Raw genomic sequence first — 22,185 nt, 5'->3', positions numbered from 1 at the left:
TTCAATGAACTCCCACTCAGATAGACATCCCTCTAGTCATCTAAGTGAAACATGATCCGAGTCAACTAGGCCGTGTCCGATCATCACGTGAGACGGACTGGTCAACATCGGTGAACATCTTCATGTTGATCGTATCTTCTATACGACTCATGCTCGACCTTTCGGTCTTCCGTGTCCCGAGGCCATGTCTGTACATGCTAGGCTCGTCAAGTCAACCTAAGTGTATTGCGTGTGTAAATCTGGCTTACACTCATTCTATTCGAACATTAGAATCTATCACACCCGATCATCACGTGGTGCTTCAAAACAAACAACAACCTTCGCAACGGTGCAGTTAGGGGGAACACTTTCTTGAAATTATTGCGAGGGATCATCTTATTTAAGCTACTGTCGTTCTAAGCAAATAAGATGTAAAACATGATAAACATCACATGCAATCAAATAGTGACATGATATGGCCAATATCATTTTGCTCCTTATGATCTCCATCTTTGGGGCGCCATGATCATCGTCGTCACCGGCATGACACCATGATCTCCATCATCATGATCTCCATCATCGTGTCTTCATGAAGTTGTCTCGTCATCTATTACTTCTACTACTATGGCTAACGGTTTAGCAATAAAGTAAAGTAATTACATGACGTTATATGTTGACACGCAGTCATAAATAAATTAAGATAACTCCTATGGCTCCTGCCGGTTGTCATACTCATCGACATGCAAGTCGTGATTCCTATTACAAGAACATGATCAATCTCATACATCACATATATCATTCATCACATCCTTTTGGCCATATCACATCACACGGCACATGCTGCAAAAACAAGTTAGACGTCCTCTAATTGTTGTTGCAAAATTTTTTACGTGGCTGCTATAGGTTTCTTAGCAAGAACGTTTCTTACCTACGCCAAAACCACAACGTGATATGCCAATTTCTATTTACCCTTCATAAGGACCCTTTTCATCGAATCCGATCCGACTAAAGTGGGAGAGACAGACACCCGCTAGCCACCTTATGCAACTAGTGCATGTCAGTCGGTGGAACCAGTCTCACGTAAGCGTACGTGTAAGGTCGGTCCGGGCCGCTTCATCCCACGATGCCGCCGAATCAAGATAAGACTAGTAACGGTAAGTAAATTGACAAAATCAACGCCCACAACAACTTGTGTTCTACTCGTGCATAGAAACTACGCATAGACCTGGCTCATGATGGCCACTGTTGGGGAACGTAGCAGAATTTAAAATTTTCTACGCATCACCAAGATCAATCTATGGAGTTATCTAGCAACGAGGGAAAGAGTGCATCTACATACCCTTGTAGATCGCGAGCGGAAGCGTTCAAGAGAACGGGGTTGATGGAGTCGTACTCGTGTGATCCAAATCACCGATGACCGAGCGCCGAACGGACGGCACCTCCGCATTCAACACACGTACGGTTGGGGAAGACGTCTCCTCCTTCTTGATACATGATACAGCAAGGGGGGGGAGAGGTTGATGGAGATCCAGCAGCACAACGGCGTGGTGGTGGAAGCAGCGGTGAACTCGGCAGGGCTTCGCCAAGCTCGGCGAGAGGGAGAGGTGTCACGGGAGGGAGAGGGAGGCGCCAGGGGCTTGGCTGCGCAGCCCTCCCTCCCCCCTCTTTACATAGGGGTCCAGGGGGCGCTGGCCCCTGTAGATCCCATCTAGATGGGGGGCGGCGGCCAAGGGGTGTGGCTTGCCCCCCAAGCCAAGTGGGGCGCCCCCACCCCTAGGGTTTCCAACCCTAGGCGCAGGGGGAGGCCCAAGGGGGGCGCACCAGCCCATCAGGGGCTGGTTCCCCTCCCACTTCAGCCCATGGGGCCCTCCGGGATAGGTGGCCCCACCCGGTGGACCCCAGGACCCTTCCGGTGGTCCCGGTACAATACCGGTGACCCCCGAAACTTTCTCGGTGGTCGAAACTGGACTTCCTATATACAATTCTTCACCTCCGGACCATTCCGGAACTCCTCGTGACGTCCGGGATCTCATCCGGGACTCCAAACAACTTTTGGGTTACCGCATGCTAATATCTCAACAACCCTAGCGTCACCGAACCTTAAGTGTGTAGACCCTACGGGTTCGGGAGACACGCAGACATGACCGAGACGACTCTCCGGTCAATAACCAACAGCGGGATCTGGATACCCATGTTGGCTCCCACATGCTCCTCGATGATCTCATCGGATGAACCACGATGTCGAGGATTCAATCAATCACGTATACAATTCCCTTTGTCAATCGGTACGTTACTCGCCCGAGACTCGATCGTCGGTATCCCAATACCTTGTTCAATCTCGTTACCGGCAAGTCACTTTACTCGTACTGTAATGCATGATCCCTTGATCTACCACTTGGTCACATTGAGCTCATTATGATGATGCATTACCGAGTGGGCCCAGAGATACCTCTCTGTCATACGGAGTGGCAAATCCCAGTCTCGATTCGTGCCAACACAATAGACACTTTCGGAGATACCCGTAGTGCACCTTTATAGTCACCCAGTTACGTTTTGACATTTGGCACACCCAAAGCACTCCTACGGTATCCGGGAGTTGCACAATCTCATGGTCTAAGGAAATGATACTTGACATTCGGAAAAGCTCTAGCAAACGAACTACACGATCTTGTGCTATGCTTAGGATTGGGTCTTGTCCATCACATCATTCTCCTAATGATGTGATCCCGTTATCAATGACATCTAATGTCCATAGTCAGGAAAGCATGACTATCTTTTGATCAACGAGCTAGTCAACTAGAGGCTCACTAGGGACGTGTTGTGGTCTATGTATTCACACATGTATTACGATTTCCAGATAACACAATTATAGCATGAACAATAGACAATTATCATGAACAAGGAAATATAATAATAACCATTTTATTATTGCCTCTAGGGCATATTTCCAACAGTCTCGGCACGTCGAACTGTAGCAACGGTGCATACTCAGGGAGAACACTTATACCTTGAAATTTAGTGAGAGATCATCTTATAATGCTACCGCCTTACTAAGCAAAATAAGATGCATAAATGATAAACATCACATACAACCAAAATAAGTGATATGATATGGCCATCATCATCTTGTGCCTTTGATCTCCATCTCCAAAGCACCATCATGATCACCATCGTCACCGTCTTGACACCTTGATCTCCATCATAGCATCGCTGTCGTTTCCCCAACTATTGCTTCTACGACTATCGCTACCGCTTAGTGATAAAGTAAAGCAATTACATGGCGATTGCATTTCATACAATAAAGCAACAACCATAAGGCTCCTTCCAGTTGTTGACAAATTTTACAAAACATGATCATCTCATACATAAATTTACATATCATCACGTCTTGACCATATCACATCACAACAAGCCCTGCAAAAACAAGTTAGACGTCCTCTACTTTGTTGTTGCAAGTTTTACGTGGCTGCTACGGGCTTCTGGCGAGAACCGTTCTTACCTACGCATCAAAACAACAATGATTTTTCGTCAAGTGTGCTGTTTTAACCTTCAACAAGGACCGGGCGTAGTCAAACTTGATTCAACTAAAGCTGGAGAAACAGACACCCACTAGCCACCTGTGTGCGAAGCACGTCGGTAGAACTAGTCTCATGAACGCGGTCATGTAATGTTGGTCCGGGCCGCTTCATCCAACAATATCGTCGAATGAAAGTAAGAGGTTGTTGGTAAGCAGTATGGCTATTATCGCCCACAATTCTTTCTATTCTACTTGTGCATATAACATCTACGCATAGACCTAGCTCGGATGCCATTGTTGGGGAACACAGTATTTCAAAATTTTACCTACGATCACGCAAGATCTATCTAGGAGATGCATATCAACAAGCGGGGAGAGTGTGTCCATGTACCTTCATAGACCGAAAGCGAAAGCGTTTAGTAACGCGGTTGATGTAGTTGAACGTCTTCGGGATCCAACCGATCCAAGTACCGAACGCACGACACCTCCATGTTCAGCACACGTTCAATTGATGACATCCCTCGATCTCTTGATCCAGTTGAGGATGAGGGAGACTTCCATTAACATGAAGATTTGGTGACGGTGATGATGAAGTTACCAGCGCAGGGCTTCGCCTGAGCACTATGATGATATGACCGAGGTGTGTAACTATGGAGGGGGCATCACACACGGTTAAGAGAAACTTGTGTGTTCTAGGGTGCCCCTGCCCCCGTATATAAAGGAGGGGAAGGGGAGGCTGGCCAACCCTGTAGGGCGTGCCAGGAGGTGGGAGTCCTACTAGGACTTGGAGTCCTAGTAGGATTCCACCTGGAGGAAAGGGGGAAGAAGGATGGGAGAGGAGGAAGGGAAGGAAAGGAAAGGGGGGCGCCGCTCCCTTCCCCTAGTCCAATTCGGAACCAAGGGGGCGGGGGGCGGCCAGCCCCTTGTGGCCCTTCCTCTGTCCCCACTAAGGTGTTGGGGAATGTAGTAATTTCAAAAAAATTCCTACGCACACGCAAGATCATGGTGATGCATAGCAACGAGAGGGGAGAGTGTTGTCTACGTACCCTCGTAGACCGACAGCGGAAGCGTTTATGACAACGCGGTTGATGTAGTCGTACGTCTTCACGGCCCGACCGATCAAGCACCGAAACTACGGCACCTCCGAGTTCTAGCACACGTTCAGCTCGATGACGATCCCCGGACTCCGATCCAGCAAAGTGTCGAGGAAGAGTTCTGTCAGCACGACGGCGTGGTGACGATCTTGATGTTCTACCATCGCAGGGCTTCGCCTAAGCACCGCTACAATATTATCGAGGAGTATGGTGGAAAGGGGCACCGCACACGGCTAAGAAAACGATCACAAGGATCAACTTGTGTGTCTAGGGGTGCCCCCTGCCCCCGTATATAAAGGAGACAAGGGGGGTGCGGCCGGCCCTAGGAGGAGGCGCGTAGGAGGAGTCCTACTCCTACCGGGAGTAGGATTCCCCCCTTCCCTAGTTGGATTAGGACTTGGGGAAGAAGGAAGAGAGTGAAGAAAGGAAAGGGGGGGCGCCACCCCCTCCTTGTCCAATTCGGACTTGGGGGGGGAGGGGCGCGCGGCAGCCCCTAGGCCTCCTCTCCTCTTCCTCCACTAGGCCCATTGAGGCCCATTAGGTTACCGGGGGGTTCCGGTAACCTCCCGGTACTCCGGTAAAATGCCAATTTCACCCGAAACACTTCTGATGTCCAAACATAGGCTTCCAATATATTAATCTTTATGTCTCGATCATTTTGTGACTCTCGTCATGTCCCCGATCTCATCCGGGACTCCGAACTCCTTCGGTACATCAAAACATATAAACTCATAATGAAACTGTCATCGAAACCTTAAGCGTGCGGACCCTACGGGTTCGAGAACAATGTAGACAGGACAGAGACATGTCTCCAGTCAATAACCAATAGCGGAACCTGGATGCTCATATTGGCTCCCACATATTATACGAAGATCTTTATCGGTCAGACCGCATAATAATATACGTTGTTCCCTTTGTCCTCGGTATGTTACTTGCCCGAGATTCGATCATCGGTATCTCAATACCTAGTTCAATCTTGTTACCGGCAAGTCTCTTTACTCATTTCGTAATACATCATCTCGCAACTAACTCATTAGTTGCAATGCTTGTAAGGCTTATGTGATGTGCATTACCGAGAGGGCCCATAGATACCTCTCCGACAATCAGAGTGACAAATCCTAATATCGAAATACGCCAACCCAACATGTACCTTTGGAGACACCTGTAGAGCTCCTTTATAATCACCCAGTTACGTTGTGACGTTTGGTAGCACACAAAGTGTTCCTCCGGCAAACGCGAGTTGCATAATCTCATAGTCATAGGAACATGTATAAGTCATGAAGAAAGCAATAGCAACATACTAAACAATCGGGTGCCAAGCTAATGGAATGGGTCATGTCAATGACATCATTCTCCTAATGATGTGATCCCGTTAATCAAATGACAACACATGTCTATGGTTAGGAAACATAACCATCTTTGATTAACGAGCTAGTCAAGTAGAGGCATACTAGTGACACTTTGTTTGTCTATGTATTCACACATGTATTATGTTTCCGGTTAATACAATTCTAGCATGAATAATAAACATTTATCATGAAATAAGGAAATAAATAATAACTTTATTATTGCCTTTAGGGCATATTTCCTTCAGTGTCCCACTTGCAATAGAGTCAATAATCTAGATCACGTCGCCATGTGATTTAACATCAATAGTTCACATCACCATGTGATTAACACCCATAGTTCACATCGTCATGTGACCAACACTCAAAGGGTTTACTAGAGTCAGTAATCTAGTTCACATCTATATGTGATTAACACCCAAAGAGTACTAAGGTGTGATCATGTTTTGCTTGTGAGAGAAGCTTAGTCAACGAGTCTGCCAAAATTCAGATCCATATGTATTTTGCAAATTTCTATGTCTACAATGTTCTACACGGAGCTACTTTAGCTAATTGCTCCCACTTTCAATATGTATCCAGATGAAGACTTAGAGTCATCCGGATCAGTGCCAAAAACTTGTATCGACGTAATCCTTTTACGACGAACCTTTTTTCACCTCCATAATCGAGAAACATATCCTTATTCCACTAAGGATAATTTTGACCGATGTCCAGTGATCTACTCCTAGATCACTATTGTACTCCCTTGCCAAAATCAGTGTAGGGTATACAATAGATCTGGTACATAGCATGGTATACTCTATAGAACCTATGGCTGAGGCATAGGGAATGACTTTCATTCTCTTTCTATCTTCTGTCGTGGTCGGGCTTTGAGTCTTACTCAATTTCACACCTTGTAACACAGGCAAGAACTCTTTCTTTGATTGTTCCATTTTGAACTACTTCAAAATCTTGTCAAGGTATGTACTCATTTAAAGAACTTATCAAGCATCTTGATCTATCTCTATAGATCTTGATGCTTAATATGTAATCAGCTTCGCCGAGGTCTTTCTTTGAAAAAATTCTTTCAAACACTCCTTTATGCTTTGCAGAATAATTCTACATTATTTCCGATCAACAATATGTCATTCACATATACTTATCAGGAATGCTGTAGTGCTCCCACTTACTTTCTTGTAAATACAGGCTTCACCGCAAGTCTGTATAAAACTATATGCTTTGATCAACTTATCAAAGCGTATATTCCAACTCCGAGATGCTTGCACCAGTCCATAGATGGATCGCTGGAGCTTGCATATTTAGTTAACACCTTTAGGATCGACAAAACCTTCTAGTTGCATCGTATACAACTCTTCTTTAATAAATCCATTAAGGAATGCAGTTTTGTTTATCCATTTGCCAGATTTCATAAAATGCGGCAATTGCTAAAATGATTCGGACAGACTTAAGCATAGATACGAGTGAGAAACTCTCATCGTAGTCAACACCTTGAACTTGTCGAAAACCTTTTGCGACAATTCTAGCTTTGTAGATAGTAACACTACTATCAGCGTCCGTCTTCCTCTTGAAGATCCATTTATTTTCTATGGCTTGCCGATCATCGGGCAAATCCATCAAAGTCCATACTTTGTTCTCATACATGGATCATATCTCAGATTTCATGGCCTCAAACCATTTCGTGGAATCTGGGCTCACCATCGCTTCTTCATAGTTCATAGGTTCATCATGATCTAGTAGCATGATTTCCATAACAGGATTACCGTACCACTCAGGTGCGGATCTTACTCTGGTTGATCTACGAGGTTCAGTAATAACTTGATCTAAATTTTCATGATCATCATCATTAACTTCTTCACTAATTGGTGTAGGTGTCATAGAAACCATTTTCTGTGATGAACTACTTTCCAATAAGGGAGCAGGTACAGTTACCTCATCAAGTTCTACTTTCCTCCCACTCACTTCTTTCGAGAGAAACTCCTTCTCTAGAAAGGATCCATTCTAAGCAATGAATATCTTGCCTTCGGATCTGTGATAGAAGGTGTACCCAACTGTCTCCTTTGGGTATCCTATGAAGACACATTTCTCCGATTTGGGTTTGAGCTTATCAGGATGAAACTTTTCACATAAGCATCACAACCCCAAACTTTAAGAAATGACAACTTTGGTTTCTTGTTAAACCAAAGTTCATATAGTGTCGTCTCAACGGATTTAGATGGTGCCCTATTTAACGTGAATGCAGCTGTCTCTAATGCATAACCCCAAAATGATAGTGGTAAATCGGTAAGAAACATCATAGATTGCACTATATCCAATAAAGTACGGTTATGATGTTCGGACACACCATTATGCTGTGGTGTTCCAGGTGGCATGAGTTTGTGAAACTATTCCACATTGTTTTAATTGAAGATCAAACTCGTAACTCAAATATTCGTCTCTGGGATTAGATCGTAGAAACTTTATCTTCTTGTCACGATGATTTTCCACTTCACTCTAAAATTCTTTGAACTTTTCGATGTTTCAGACTTATGTTTCATCAAGTAGATATACTCATATCTGCTCAAATCATCTGTGAAGGTCAGAAAATAACGATACCCGCCGCGAGCCTCAACACTCATCGGATCGAATACATCAGTATGTATTATTTCCAATAAGTCAGTTGCTCGCTCCATTGTTTCGGAGAACGGCGTTTTAGTCATCTTGCCCATGAGGCATGGTTCGCAAGCATCAAGTGATTCATAATCAAGTGATTCCAAAAACCCATCAGCATGGAGTTTCTTCATGCGCTTTACACCAATATGACCTAAACGGCAGTGCCACAAATAAGTTGCACTATCATTATTAACTTTGCATCTTTTGGTTTCAATATTATGATTATGTGTATCACTACGATCGAGATCCAACGAACTATTTTCATTGGGTGTGTAGCCATATAAGGTTTTATTCATGTAAACAGAACAACAATTTATTCTCTTACTTAAATGAATAACCGTATTACAATAAACATGATCAAATCATATTCATGCTCAACGCAAACACCAAATAACACTTATTTAGGTTCAACACTAATCCCGAAAGTATAGGGAGTGTGCGATGATGATCATATCAATCTTGGAACCACTTCCAACACACATCGTCACTTCACCCTTAACTAGTCTCTGTTTATTCTGCAATTCCCATTTCGAGTTACTAATCTTAGCAACTGAACTAGTATCAAATACTGAGGGGTTGCTATAAACACTAGTAAAGCACACATCATTAACATGTATATCAAATATACTTATGTTCACTTTGCCATCCTTCTTATCCGCCAATCACTTGGGGTAGTTTCGCTTCCAGTGACCAGTCCCTTTGCAGTAGAAGCACTTAGTCTCAGGCTTAGGACCAGACTTGGGCTTCTTCACTTGAGCAGCAACTTTGTCGTGGTTTTGTCATGGCAGATGTCCTAGAGAAAGGACTTAGTCGTGAGGCCATCGCAACGGGTTAGCTCGAAGGGGTTAAAGCGGACACAGGGACGCAAGAGGGTTTATACTAGTTCGGCCCCTTCGATGAAGGTAAAAGCCTACATCTAGTTGTGATGGGATTGATGAGGTTTCAATGACTAGGGAGCAAACAAGCTTCGCCTAAGTCTCAAGTTGTTGTCTGTTGTCCTAAACCGCCGCCGGGTCGTCCCCTTATATACACGGGTGATGCCCGTCGGTTCACAGAGTCCTAACACCGGTTCATATTCGTATCCGGGTCTCTCCTTATTCCTATCTTACACTACAAGTTTACATACAGATGCCGGTTTACTGCTACAAGTCTTAAACCGACTACGGGCCTCAGGCCCTCATCTATCTTCTTGGGCTTTAACACTCTTGAGTTACTGATGAAGTTAACCCGGCCCACATAGGCCGGTTTACGCCCAATAGTAATATTCCCAACATTAGGCCCCAGATTGATTTGAACGGGTTCATGTCAATCCTTAGCAAAATCTTCATCTTCAACATCTTCTCGTAGTTGCTGAACCGCCATGATATCATCCTCTCCAATTGCTGTAAACCGAGGTGACGTCATCTGTCATAAAGAAAACATCCATGCTATCTCCTTGCTTAATAAACTCACAACAACCGAGGCGACAGCTCCGCTTCCGAAATTTTCGGTTCCTGGATTCATGCGCCTGACACATGCCTTTTTGCCTTATAAATAGGGCCGAAGGGTCATTTCTTTCTCCCCTTCGTGCCCTTCCTCTTCGTCTTCCTCGCGTCGCCAGTCTCAGAGCTCCGCCGCCGCCGTCGTCTTCTGCATGGACTTTGGCCGCTGCATCAACCTGAGCATACCAAAAAACTGCGGCGACCTTCCGCATCTTCCTCAGCTCTGGTAGGTCTTTTGCTCTTCTCAACATAGATCTGTTCTAGGGTTTCGTGTTCTTGCTGCGTTCATCACCTGTTCATGTTCGTATGCTAGCTCCTGGATGCATCTGTGAACCCCTTCTCTGTGTAGTGATAACTTTTAGTATCCGCCTTTAGTTTCATGCCTAAAACCATAGATCTCACATATGTTTCTGCCCATTGATTCAATACTGTTCTGCTTTAAGCTTTTGAATATTTTCCTTCTTTTCTGAACTTGCTTCAGATCCATCGCTGTAGAGAAATCTTGTGAAATCTGTTTCTGTACACTTACCCATCCGCAATCTCAACTGTTTCAATGCTTAGATCCGGCGGTTTAACTTGGTGTAGAAAAAATTAACAAACCGGTATATACCATTAGTCCCCTTGTTGAACCGCCAGATGCTGTTGCTTCATAAAACTCCGGTTTAGATAGAGTTGTCTCCGGTTTAACATTGCACATACCAGTGTACTTTAATCAATGCATTCTTGAACCGGAATCACCTATCTTGTAGATTTCATCATGGCCAAGCAAGTGTATGAGTGCAACTGGGTTCCTTCTCGCGTCACAGAGACTCAACTGAACAATTTAGTCCTGATCGGCGCCTTAGGCAGCAAAGATACCATCCATTGGAGGGTCCCTGGCAAAGAATGCCCTCCCACACCTCAAGAAGGAGAGGTCGTGGTTTTCGTAGATCACTTAGCCCGGGGCTTTAAGCCGCCCGGTTCTAAATTTTACCGGGATGTTTTAGCCAATTTTCAACTCCGCCCTCAAGACACTGGCCCCAACTCTGTTACAAACATGTGTCACTTCCAAGTGCTCTGTGAGGTGTTCTTTCAAGAGGAGCCCACAGTTGAGTTGTTCAGAGACTGCTTCCATCTAAACCGCTGCACTGAGTTTACTGACGATTCCAATACGGAATTGGGTGGTGTGGCGATTCAGAAAAGGAAAGAGGTTACATACCCTCACGCCAAACTGCACAGCCACCCCAAAGAGTGGAATCAAACATGGTTCTATTGCAAAGACACCTCCCCTGCTGATTAAAATCCTTTGCCTGGCTTTTGTCCGGAGTGGCTTAGCAATACACACCCCTTTCCGCAAAGGTTGACTGCCAAGGAGAGAAGCAAATATGCTCCTCAACTGTCCAAGCTCAGAGCCTTCATGGCCAATGGTTTAACAGGGGTTGATCTCGCTCGCTGTTGGATATCGTGGAGCATACTGCCCCTTAGTCAGCGCTCTGGTTTGATGTGCGAGTAAACTGGCAGTGTTGATGACCCACTGCAACATGCTAACATCCAGCTCACCGACGAAGAAATCACAGAGGCTGTGAATAAAATGCTGAATGAACCGGAACACGTCTGTGCTTGAACCGGCCTGCTTCCCTTCTGTGCCACCAACAAACCGCCACCTGTAAGAGCTTGATTTTTCTTTTTACTGAACCTGTTATTGATATATCCGGTCATTGTTTAATATCAATGTTTGTTTAAACAGGGAAATGATCCGTTTTGGAGCAAGAAGCTTTCCTAGGAGAAGCCAGAAAAAAATAGACAAACCGGAAAGACCAACCCGGCCAAAGACTAAAGTCATGAAACGGCCTGCTCATAAGAAGAAAACTACTGCATCTTCTGATCCGGCCGCTGACGATGATGTGGGTAATTCGGACCTTGAGGTAGAGCTTGACTCACTTGGCTTATTTTTCACACGCCTTATTGATGATGACATTTGTCAGGATGATGCCGAAACCAGCCATGCTGATGCTGCAGAGGTAATTAATCTCTCTTCTGATTCAAACCCTTTGCCTTCGCTAAAAATCCGTCAGGCAAACCGGAAGGTTAAATTTTCTCATCCTCTTGCTTACTTGGATCCCAAATTTCTTATGAAGACCCAACAGCATGAAGCTCGCCGCACAACCCGGCACAGCGGCCAGGTAGTTACCTCCGCCGGTTTACCGAACAGTCCAGTTCGAAAACGCCATTCAGAAGTCTCCAATTTGCTTGTCAGTGCTTGTCCTAAAGCGGGCTATTTTTGTCAACCTCTTAATCCATCTGACTCCGATTATCAGGTTACTTCCCACTCATCCTCTGGCGAGTCATCGGCTACTCAGCTGCCACCGCTCAAAACGGTGCTTGGGTAAGCTATACTTATCATAATATTTCTGGTACATCACCTTGGAACATATGCTGTATTTGACTTTGTTATTCCTTTCAGGGCCAAGCCTAGGCCGAGCAAGAAGGCTCGCCTGGATAAAGCGGCCGAGGAGGACGCCGTCCCTAAACCGGGTAAAACACCAGATCTTGAAGCGGCTATTCATGAAGATATACCCAATGATCCACCACAGCAGGATGACGATTTTATTGCTAAAGAAAGGCCTATTGACACCTCAGGCCCTATCAACCAGCCCACAAGCCCCATCCGGATTGAGAAATCCACCAGTCCATCAAAGCCTACTGATAAACCAACGGCCCCAGTGCAAACCGGCGATGCCAAGGATGATGAGGTTGTCATTACTGGCATTGGTCGCACAGAGCCAGGCAATCCCGTTGCTTTATCCAGACACACTGCCAAGGAAGAATTTGCTGCCATTGGCAAGGGAAAATGGAATGCCGATCTGACTACTTATGCCGCTCTGAACGCCCAAGATCTCCATTCCGGCTATCTGAACCGGCTATACACCAGCCGTGACTATGAAGCTGGTCTGGTTAATATGATGAAAGAGAAATATGAGGTAACTTCCATATGCTTATCTACGTATGTACTTTAATCTGTCAACTCTCCTAGCCCCCAAGGGCCGGTTTAGAATCTTCATTCAAACCGGGACTTGCTAATATAGATCCCAATGCTTCAGAATTCGCAGATGTAGCCCCCAAGGGCCGGTTCAACTTAGTGTAGTTAAACCGGGACTTTAAGTAATTGAGATCGCAGCATCAGAATTTATTCGAGCAAATAGCCATTAGCCCCCAAGTGCCAAGTTGAATACTTGTATTGATCTTGGGACTTTATAATCAAGTGAAAGATGAAGATCAAATAGGCATTAGCCCCGAAGGGCCAAGTGCATAACTTGTTATGTGGTTGGTACTTCAATTCTTGCACTGCTTGCTGAATCATATAACTGTCTGTATGCAGGCTGAGTTGAAGACAAAAGAAAACCAAGTCGCCGATCTCCAGGAAAATCTGAAGTCCCAACAGACTGAAACCTCAAAAGCAAAAGAAAAGTTGACCAGCTCCTTAAGCGTTATGGAACAGCTTAAGGAAGACTTCAAGAAAGAGCGGGCGGGCTGGGCTACTGAGAAGGCCGCTTTGACTAAGCGAGTTGAAAATGCTGAAGCCGCATTTAAACCGGTGGTAGATGAACTGACCAGCGTAAAGCGTCAAGTGCATGCCATGACTGCCGCCATCTTTGGTAAGCTTTCTTGACTTCTGTAGTAACTTGGCCTTCTTATGATGTGTCCGGTTTGTGAATCCTTTGTAATGTTGTAGGGACACGCATTGGTCACTTGGGGTCAGATGTGTGGAAGAAGTTGAAGGCTGCCTACACATTGAGAGAGCAATTGTATACTGGCGTGCAGCGGATCATCTCAACTGCGTCCCACAACAGCCCGGCGCCCACCTTGATTCAAGACACCCTGAAAAGACTGTCTATGCTTCCTGCCCGGGTTGAAGAGCAGAAAAAATCTGCTGCTCGAACCAGTGCTATCAATGCCTTAATCGGGGAAAAAGCGTGGGTGCCGGATTTTGATCCTGTTGAAGCGGCTCAAGGCTACCCCCACTTGAAGGAAGATGGCTCAGAATTCAATGAGGAGGACCTGAGAGCGATAAACCGGGAGGTGCGCCCTCTAGCTTGCCAATTGGTGGAAGAGGCAGACTTGTCTCATTATCAAGCCCAATATGACAACCAGAACAAACGAGTGGCTGCACCAATTCCTGAAGCGGAGAATCTGATCCCTCCAATCCGTACTTACGCTCCTGATATTGAACCGTCGTTGATGATCCATGATGAAGCTGTCTTTCAAGCCTTAATGGGAATCGACTGGACAACTGTTGATTTCCAGCCACTGGGTAGGGAAGCTGAAGTTGAAGCGGCGCGGGATGATCCACAACCATCAGGCCAGGCTGCTGACCAAGCTTGAACCGGAAGCCGGTTTAAACTGCTTCTCCTTTACGAAAAAACAATGATCTTATTTTGGGCACCGTGTTGCCTTGTAATAGGCTAGCCGATACTCTTGATTTTGATATGCCTTCATGCATAATTACTGCAACTTGTTCTTCCTTTGGGTGATGAATTTTCCAAAGTATTTTCTGCAATACAAAAAATCTTAAAGTGCCACCGCAGTTGTACCGTCAGGCGGAGTATGATGTCTGCATATGTGAAATCAAAATATCTGAAATTTAAGCATATGATCAAATCTTTGGGATACATAATACCTGCCATCGTTGGGCATGAAGTTGGCTTGGCCAATCTTGAAGCAGAGGTTTATAAACCCACACTGTTGGAGGAGATAGCAGCTCCTGTATATATATAATGCCGGTTTCCCATGTAAACCGTGCCGGGTTATAATAAAACACCGTGTTACTCCGTAATAAGATGTTAATAAAAAATCAAACCAGGTGTCGGTGTCAAAACCGGCGGATCTCGGGTAGGGGGTCCCGAACTGTGCGTCTTGGCCGGATGGTAACAGGAGGCAAGGAACACGATGTTTTACCCAGGTTCGGGCCCTCTTGATGGAGGTAAAACCCTACGTCCTGCTTGATTAATATTGATGATATGTGTAGTACAAGAGTAGATCTACCACGAGATCAAGGAGGCTAAACCCTAGAAGCTAGCCTATGGTATGATTGTTGTATGATGAAGTTGTCCTACGGACTAAAACCCTCCAGTTTATATAGACACCGGAGAGGGTTAGGGTTACACAAAGTCGGTTACAATGGTAGGAGATCCTGAATATCCGCATCGCCAAGCTTGCCTTCCACGCCAAGGAAAGTCCCATCCGGACACGGGACGAAGTCTTCAATCTTGTATCTTCATAGTCCTGGAGTCCGGCTGAAGGTATAGTCCGGCTACCCGAACACCCCCTAATCCAGGACTCCCTACCGGGCAAATAATCTCCGGATTAAAAATGGACCGTGTTCCGTCAATTGACAGTTTGAACCGGTTTAAAACTTTGTCGGTTTAAAAACACAACAAAAAGAAAGAAATATCTATCGAAGAAAATTGTGAAGCAAAGGAAATGATAAAACCGTTTGCAAAAAGAGGCTTATTTGAGCCGATAGATGGCGTTACCATGGTCGGACACGACCAAGCTCCCGATAGGTGTAGCTATGGTTCAAGTCAGCTAGATCCCCAAATGAAACCGTGGCATTTATGCCGATCAAGAGGCGTGGCAATGGTTCGGGTTCGACCAAGCCCCCAAGTGATTCTGTGGCCTTAGGCCGATCAAGAGGCGTGACTGGTTCAGACTTGACCATGTCCCCAAGTGATCTGGTGGCTTTCGCCTATCAAAAGGTGTTGCATTGGTTCGGATACGACCAAGCCCCCAAGTGATCTGGTGGTTTTCGCCTATCAAAAGGTGTTGCATTGGTTCGGATACGACCAAGCCCCCAAGTGATATTACATGATTCTTTGAAAAGCTAACTCAAGGGGTAAACCAGAGGCCGCTTTAGAACAACTCCGTGTAACCACACCTGATGTAAAAGAACAGATACCCCACTTTAGCTGAGGTTCCGGTTTATTATATTAATCATAATATATACATCATCGTAATATGTACATAAGTAGAGCCAATGGCTCAGGTATAGTAAGGCCGAAGATGAGCTATGTTCCACGGCCTGTTGGTCTCCTCCTCTGATGTACGTGAGTCTTTATGCTCTCGAATATCGATCAGATAGTATCACCCGTTCTGCAGATTCTTGCTGACCACGAAAGGTCCCTCCCAAGGTGGGGATAAATTATGCATATCAGTCTGATCTTGGATGAGCCGAAGCACCAAATCTCACTCTTGAAAGGTTCTGGTTCTAACTCGGAGACTGTGATAACGACGAAGATCCTGTTGGTAAATCGCCGAGCGAGCAGCTGCTATGTCACGCTCTTCATCCAACCGATCCAAAGCATCTTGCCGTGCTTTCTCGTTGTCCGCTTCAACATAAGCTGCCACACGAGGTGAATCATGACGGATATCACTAGGGAGAACTGCTTCCGCTCCGTAGACCATGAAGAATGGTGTGTATCCTGTTGATCTGTTGGGTGTGGTATTGATGCTCCATAACACAGATGGTAACTCTTCTACCCAACAACCCGGTGTTCTCTGCAAAGGAACCATAAGCCGGGGCTTGATGCCTCTCAAGATCTCTTGATTAGCCCTTTCTGCTTGACCATTGGATTATGGGTGCGCTACGGATGAAACGTCAAGCCGGATGTGCTCCCGTTCGCAGAACTCCTTCATGGCACCTTTGGACAAATTGGTACCATTATCTGTGATGATACTGTGTGGAAAGCCAAACCGGAAAATCACTTTTTTGATGAACTGAACCGCCGTGGCCGCATCACACTTGCTAACAGGTTCTGCCTCCACCCACTTTGTAAACTTGTCAACCGCCACCAGGAGGTGGGTCTTCTTATCTTTGGACCTTTTGAAAGGCCCAACCATATCCAGCCCCCAAGTCACGAACGGCCAAGTAATTGGAATCATTCTCAATTCTTGAGCCGGCACATGAGCACGTCTTGAAAACTTTTGGCAACCGTCACATCGTCTGACCAGATCCTCTGCATCAGCATGAGCAGTTAACCAATAGAAGCCATGGCAGAACGCTTTAGCCACCAAAGATTTTGAACCGCCGTGGTGACCACAATCTCCTTTGTGGATCTCACGCAAAATTTCACAGCCTTCTTCAGGAGACACACAGCGTTGAAACGCCCCTGATACACTGCAATGATGCAACTCTCCATTGACAATAGTCATGGACTTGGACCGCTAGATTATCTGTCGGGCCAGAGTCTCATCCTCTGGTAACTCGCCCCGGTTCATGTACGCCAGGTAAGGAAGCGTCCAATCTGGAATGACATGAAGAGCTGCCACCAATTGAGCCTCCGGATCAGGAATAGCCAAATCCGCTTCACCAGGGAGCTTGACTGACGGGTTGTGCAGCACATCCAGAAAAACATTGGGCGGGACCGGTTTGCGCTGAGAGCCCAACCGGCTTAAAGTGTCCGCCGCTTCATTCTTCCGTCGGTCCACGTGGTCCACCTGATATCCTTTAAAGTGACCTGCAACAACATTCTCCGGTTTGGCAGACTATGGAAGTTGTCAATACCCGAGATCAAGGTGTATCGGAGAAAGACTGAAACAAGGAGTATGAGAACTTGAAGTTTTGTGAAAGAAGACCCTAAGGCAGGAGATATCAACTGGCAAGATAGCTCATGGCAATGACAAGGGCAGAAACACGGTTATCCATGATGTCATCACCATTGATACTGTGGTCACCGTGCTGAGTTAAGGATGCATTTCATCAGAATGGATTTGATGGAAGAAGGCTGATGGAGCACCTATCATAAGATGAAGTTTTAGCCCTAGCCAGTGTATCACCAGGATCTGGAGTAGTACATCAAGAAGTTTAAAATGGAGCTCTATGAAGCCGTATTTTGACAAGGAAGCATTTCGTGAAGAACTTAGGTCCAAGAAGCTGAAGTAGCAAGCTAGAGGAGCTACAACCTCGAGATACCGGAGATTCATCAGGAACTGAAGGGCAGTAGTACCATGGTTCATGCCAATGTTGAAACCCAGAAGTTTGGAATGCCACTCTAGAAATATTAAAGGACGTCACGAGAAACTATTTGTCAACAGAGAGGATCTGGCAGAAGAAATTGAGCAGGACAAACATGATCAGAAGAAGCCATTGGAGGCATGAACAAGGCTTGAAGAGTTTGGAGACGTTGAAGATTTATTGACCTCAGCAGACCAAACCCCTGTTTTATACCTACGTTAGATGCGACGTTTGTGAGCTGTCATTTGTTTGATGTTTTTCCGATAGCCACAAATAAAAATCTATCTTTTCAAAACCATTGTTTGTATTGTGTGCATCCCTCTCTCTTGATCTCTCTTATCTCACCCCAAAACCCATGGACCTAATAGAGGATGAATGGAGATGAGCTTGTATTTTCGGGACCGATGAGTCAATTGGAGACAGACCGATGGATTCAGAACATGGAGGATCATATGGAGAATAACCCTATAGTCGGAAAGGATATGACCCAGCATGCTCTTCAGTGCTTTGAAAGAGGTGCTGCTACTTGGTGGAGGATGTACCAAACCATCAATGGATGGCAAGGAGTAACCACTTGGAAAGAATTTAAGTTGACTCTGCCAAAGTCTCAGTTTGTCTCCCAGAAATTGAAGCCTTATGGAAAGGATATGAAGAAAACTTATGCATGCAAGCTTTGTGGAGAAATAGGACACAACCATAAAGAACACAAGGATGAATGCCCTAATTGTGAAGGAAGTCACCCAGCTGAAGAATGCCCAACTAGGAAGATCACTTGTTTCTTGTGTGAAGGGACTACCCACTACCCTGCACAGTGTCACATTTACACCATGGTACAAGGAACCATCCAGCAGAAAAAAAGAAGCAATGAAAGGAGCCCTAATGGGAATTTTAAAAGAACCTGCGATGAAGGACGAGGTGGAGGACACACCCAAAGAGGAACCAATTAAACCCTACACCAAGTCTTGCTATTCATGTGGAGAAAAAGGACACATCTCCCAAAATTGTTTGAACGGGGATCTAGTAGAATTCCCGACAGAGGAAGTAGAATATGACCCACAAGAAATAGAAGCCCTGATTGGAATGGAAAAGTCCAGAAAGAGAAGTAGATTGGATTCCAGGAAGGACCTGAGTCATGTCACTTGTTATAAGTGCAAGGAGTCAGGGCACTACCTCAACAATTGCCCAAAAAGGAAACCTCGATACTTGTCAGAAGTAATATGTTTTAGTTGTAATGGAGCAGGGCACTTTGCCAGAGAATGCCCCAAGGAGAAGGAAATTTATGCTAGATAGTTGAGTTTGCAACAAAAGAAATGGAGTAGTAGAAGTGAGAACATTTTCTTTTATATTGAGGTATTGAGTTGAGACATGTAATGGAAAAGCGAGAGATTGTAATCAATTGAGAGTGAATAAAGTTAGCATCGTTGGTACTGATATGGATTTTATGAGTTGTTACTCTATGAAGAAGGATTTTGACCATTTTTGAGGATAAGAGAAATATGGTCTATGGAAGATTTGTGCATTTTAAGGGTGGTAGTACCCTGTAAGAACCATTGACCCCTGGAAAATATAAGGATACTAGAATGAGTGGATTTTGGACAAAATGAAAATGAGTTTTGTCTCGATATGTGTGATACCCCAAGAGTATGTGGGATGAAGTTGGAGACCGTCAGTTGTTTGGACCAAATGTGATCAAGGAGTCAGAAGAGAGTGTTAAGTTGATTCGAGATAGACTGAAGGTAGCTCAGTCCTAGCAGGAGAGTTATGTAGACTCAAAAACTCAAGGAGGTAGTCTATGAAATTGGAGACAGAGCATGTCTTCATGTGTTCCCTCTGCAAGGAGATAAACAATTTGGAGTTAAGGGACAGTTAGCCCCGAGATTTGTAGGACCATACCGAGTTTTGGAGCGTATGGGAGAAGTGTCCAACAAGTTGGAGTCACCCGAAGGACTGTCAGGAGTTCATGATGTGTTTCACATTTTCCAGTTGAAGAAGTGCCATGCAGAGATGGCCAATATTCCCCTGTAAGGACGCTTGACAACGAAAAGGATAATGATGTTCCATGAAGTAGAGTATGGACTTCATAAGTATAAGTTTTTACCTCGGTATGTGGGATATCCCACGAGGATGAAGAGATGAAGTACTATTGGATATAAAGGAGGTATGATGTTGTTAATATGGAGCAATGGCAACCCCATGACAAGTCTGAGTACTCACGTCTTGGTTTGGTGCCAATAGAAGGAAAGAAGACAATACAATTGGATGGATTCTAAGAAGCTGGAAGTTGGAAGTTGGAATAGCGATAAGTTGCCCGATGATAAGTTCAAGGACTACAAGTGATGAGGTGTGCCATAACCCACAGGCCCCAGGACCTGCCAAGAAGCAAGCACACTCTTGCTGAAGGAAAAACCCTGGAAGAAGTTATGATTTTATCAATAGACGATCTTATAGGAGTAACGCAAAATCTGAGAGTTGTGAAGAAATGATAGATGTTTGTTTGGCTTGCAGAATCCATGGATTTATCCGAACCCAGTTCGTTGACGAGAGAAATTCTGCAATGCTTGTGAGGATGACCGAGTGTTACAATGCGAGATTCGCTAAACCGTATACAAGGTAATGATTTGGGTGCGGGATGGATTGATCACCATACCGACTTACTCTTATTATTCGCCTTGCTATATGGGATGGTAAATCTGAGTGACTTACCTATAGTGGCGAGACGACGATCAAAACCTTGTTTAAGCCTTAGAATGGTATAGGTATTTTTCCCTTGTACAAGGCAGCTTTTGCCAACCGTAGGTTATACGGTGAGGATCAACCCAGACCCATTTCCTGCAGGAGAAGCCATAAATTGTTAACCACCATGAGATATCGATAGTTATTTAGAATTGGCGCCAGACCGGTCAGCTAAGAAGACCCAATCTCGAAATAACCTTACCAAGAGGAAAGGACAGAAGAAATGAGGAAAAGGTTATGCCACTACTGGAAGAGCCCAGAGAAGGAATTTGCCGAGAATCTGAGAAGACCGGCCCCGTCAAGAATAAGGATGGAGTATATGAGTATTGGTGGGACCGTAACAATGTTTCTAAGGGTGGTAGCACCCCAGACCCCGGAGATGATTGATGGATTTTGAGGAGACCCCCAAACCCTAACCTATTTCTTGCTAGCCTCTCCGAATCTCGAGGACGAGATTCATTTAAGGGTGGTAGGTTTGTAACATCCCAAAATTCTAAATTTTGGAATGTTATAATAAATAGATAGATTTGACTGATTGTTTGATTGATTGTATGAAAGTGAGTGAATTCGAAACTTTTTGAAAGTTAAATGAGAGGGAATAAAAGGACTTTCCCAAACTTTCATATTTGCTTTCTGATCTCCATGAATTCAAATTATTTTCAACGCAAAACCCTAGAGGGAATATGACATGACTTCTTCCATTTAAAATGAAAAGGGTGTTTGAAAAATATTTGAATTCCATTGGGAAATATTTCCAATTCAGAAACTTTAAGCAACTCAATGATTTTCATGAGAGAAGATAAAATGACTTCTTCAAATCATGAAATATGAGTTGGGAGTTTCAAAGGATCAATTTCAAGTCCTTTTGGAATTAATTTTCAAGTTGGATTTATTTGAGTTTTATTCAAATTATTTTTCTCCAAAATAAAATATATGGAAATTAGGGTAACATGATTCCCTACATCAGAAAATTGGAGAAAAATTAACTTGAAATCATTTTGGTATTTTTAAAATGATTTTTGTTGAATTTTAATAGACCAGTAGCACTCTTTGAATTATTAGAATTTGTGTGGATTTTATTTGAATTTATAAAAATGTTCATCGTGTAGAAAATCTTTTTCTGAAAATTTTGATATATTATATGCCTATATAATATTTTTAGTTATTTCGTTTTTATTATTTTAATTATGTGAAAAATGTTTATTAAAAAAAACTCTTCGGACCGACTGGGCCGAAGCCCAGCCGGCCCAGCGCCACGCCGGCCCACCCCGGGTCGTCCCCGATCTCCAGCGGGAGACCGAGTCCCGCACGCCATCGCCGGCGCCGTACGTCGCCAGGACACCGCCGCCGTTGCCCCTCCTCCACGCCACCTCCTACCCCTTCCCCAAGCCGCGCC

This window comes from Triticum urartu, chromosome 1, assembly GCF_003073215.2.
Source record: "Triticum urartu cultivar G1812 chromosome 1, Tu2.1, whole genome shotgun sequence".
Classification (NCBI taxonomy): Eukaryota; Viridiplantae; Streptophyta; class Magnoliopsida; order Poales; family Poaceae; genus Triticum; species Triticum urartu.
Note: the sequence above shows the minus strand (reverse complement) of the source record.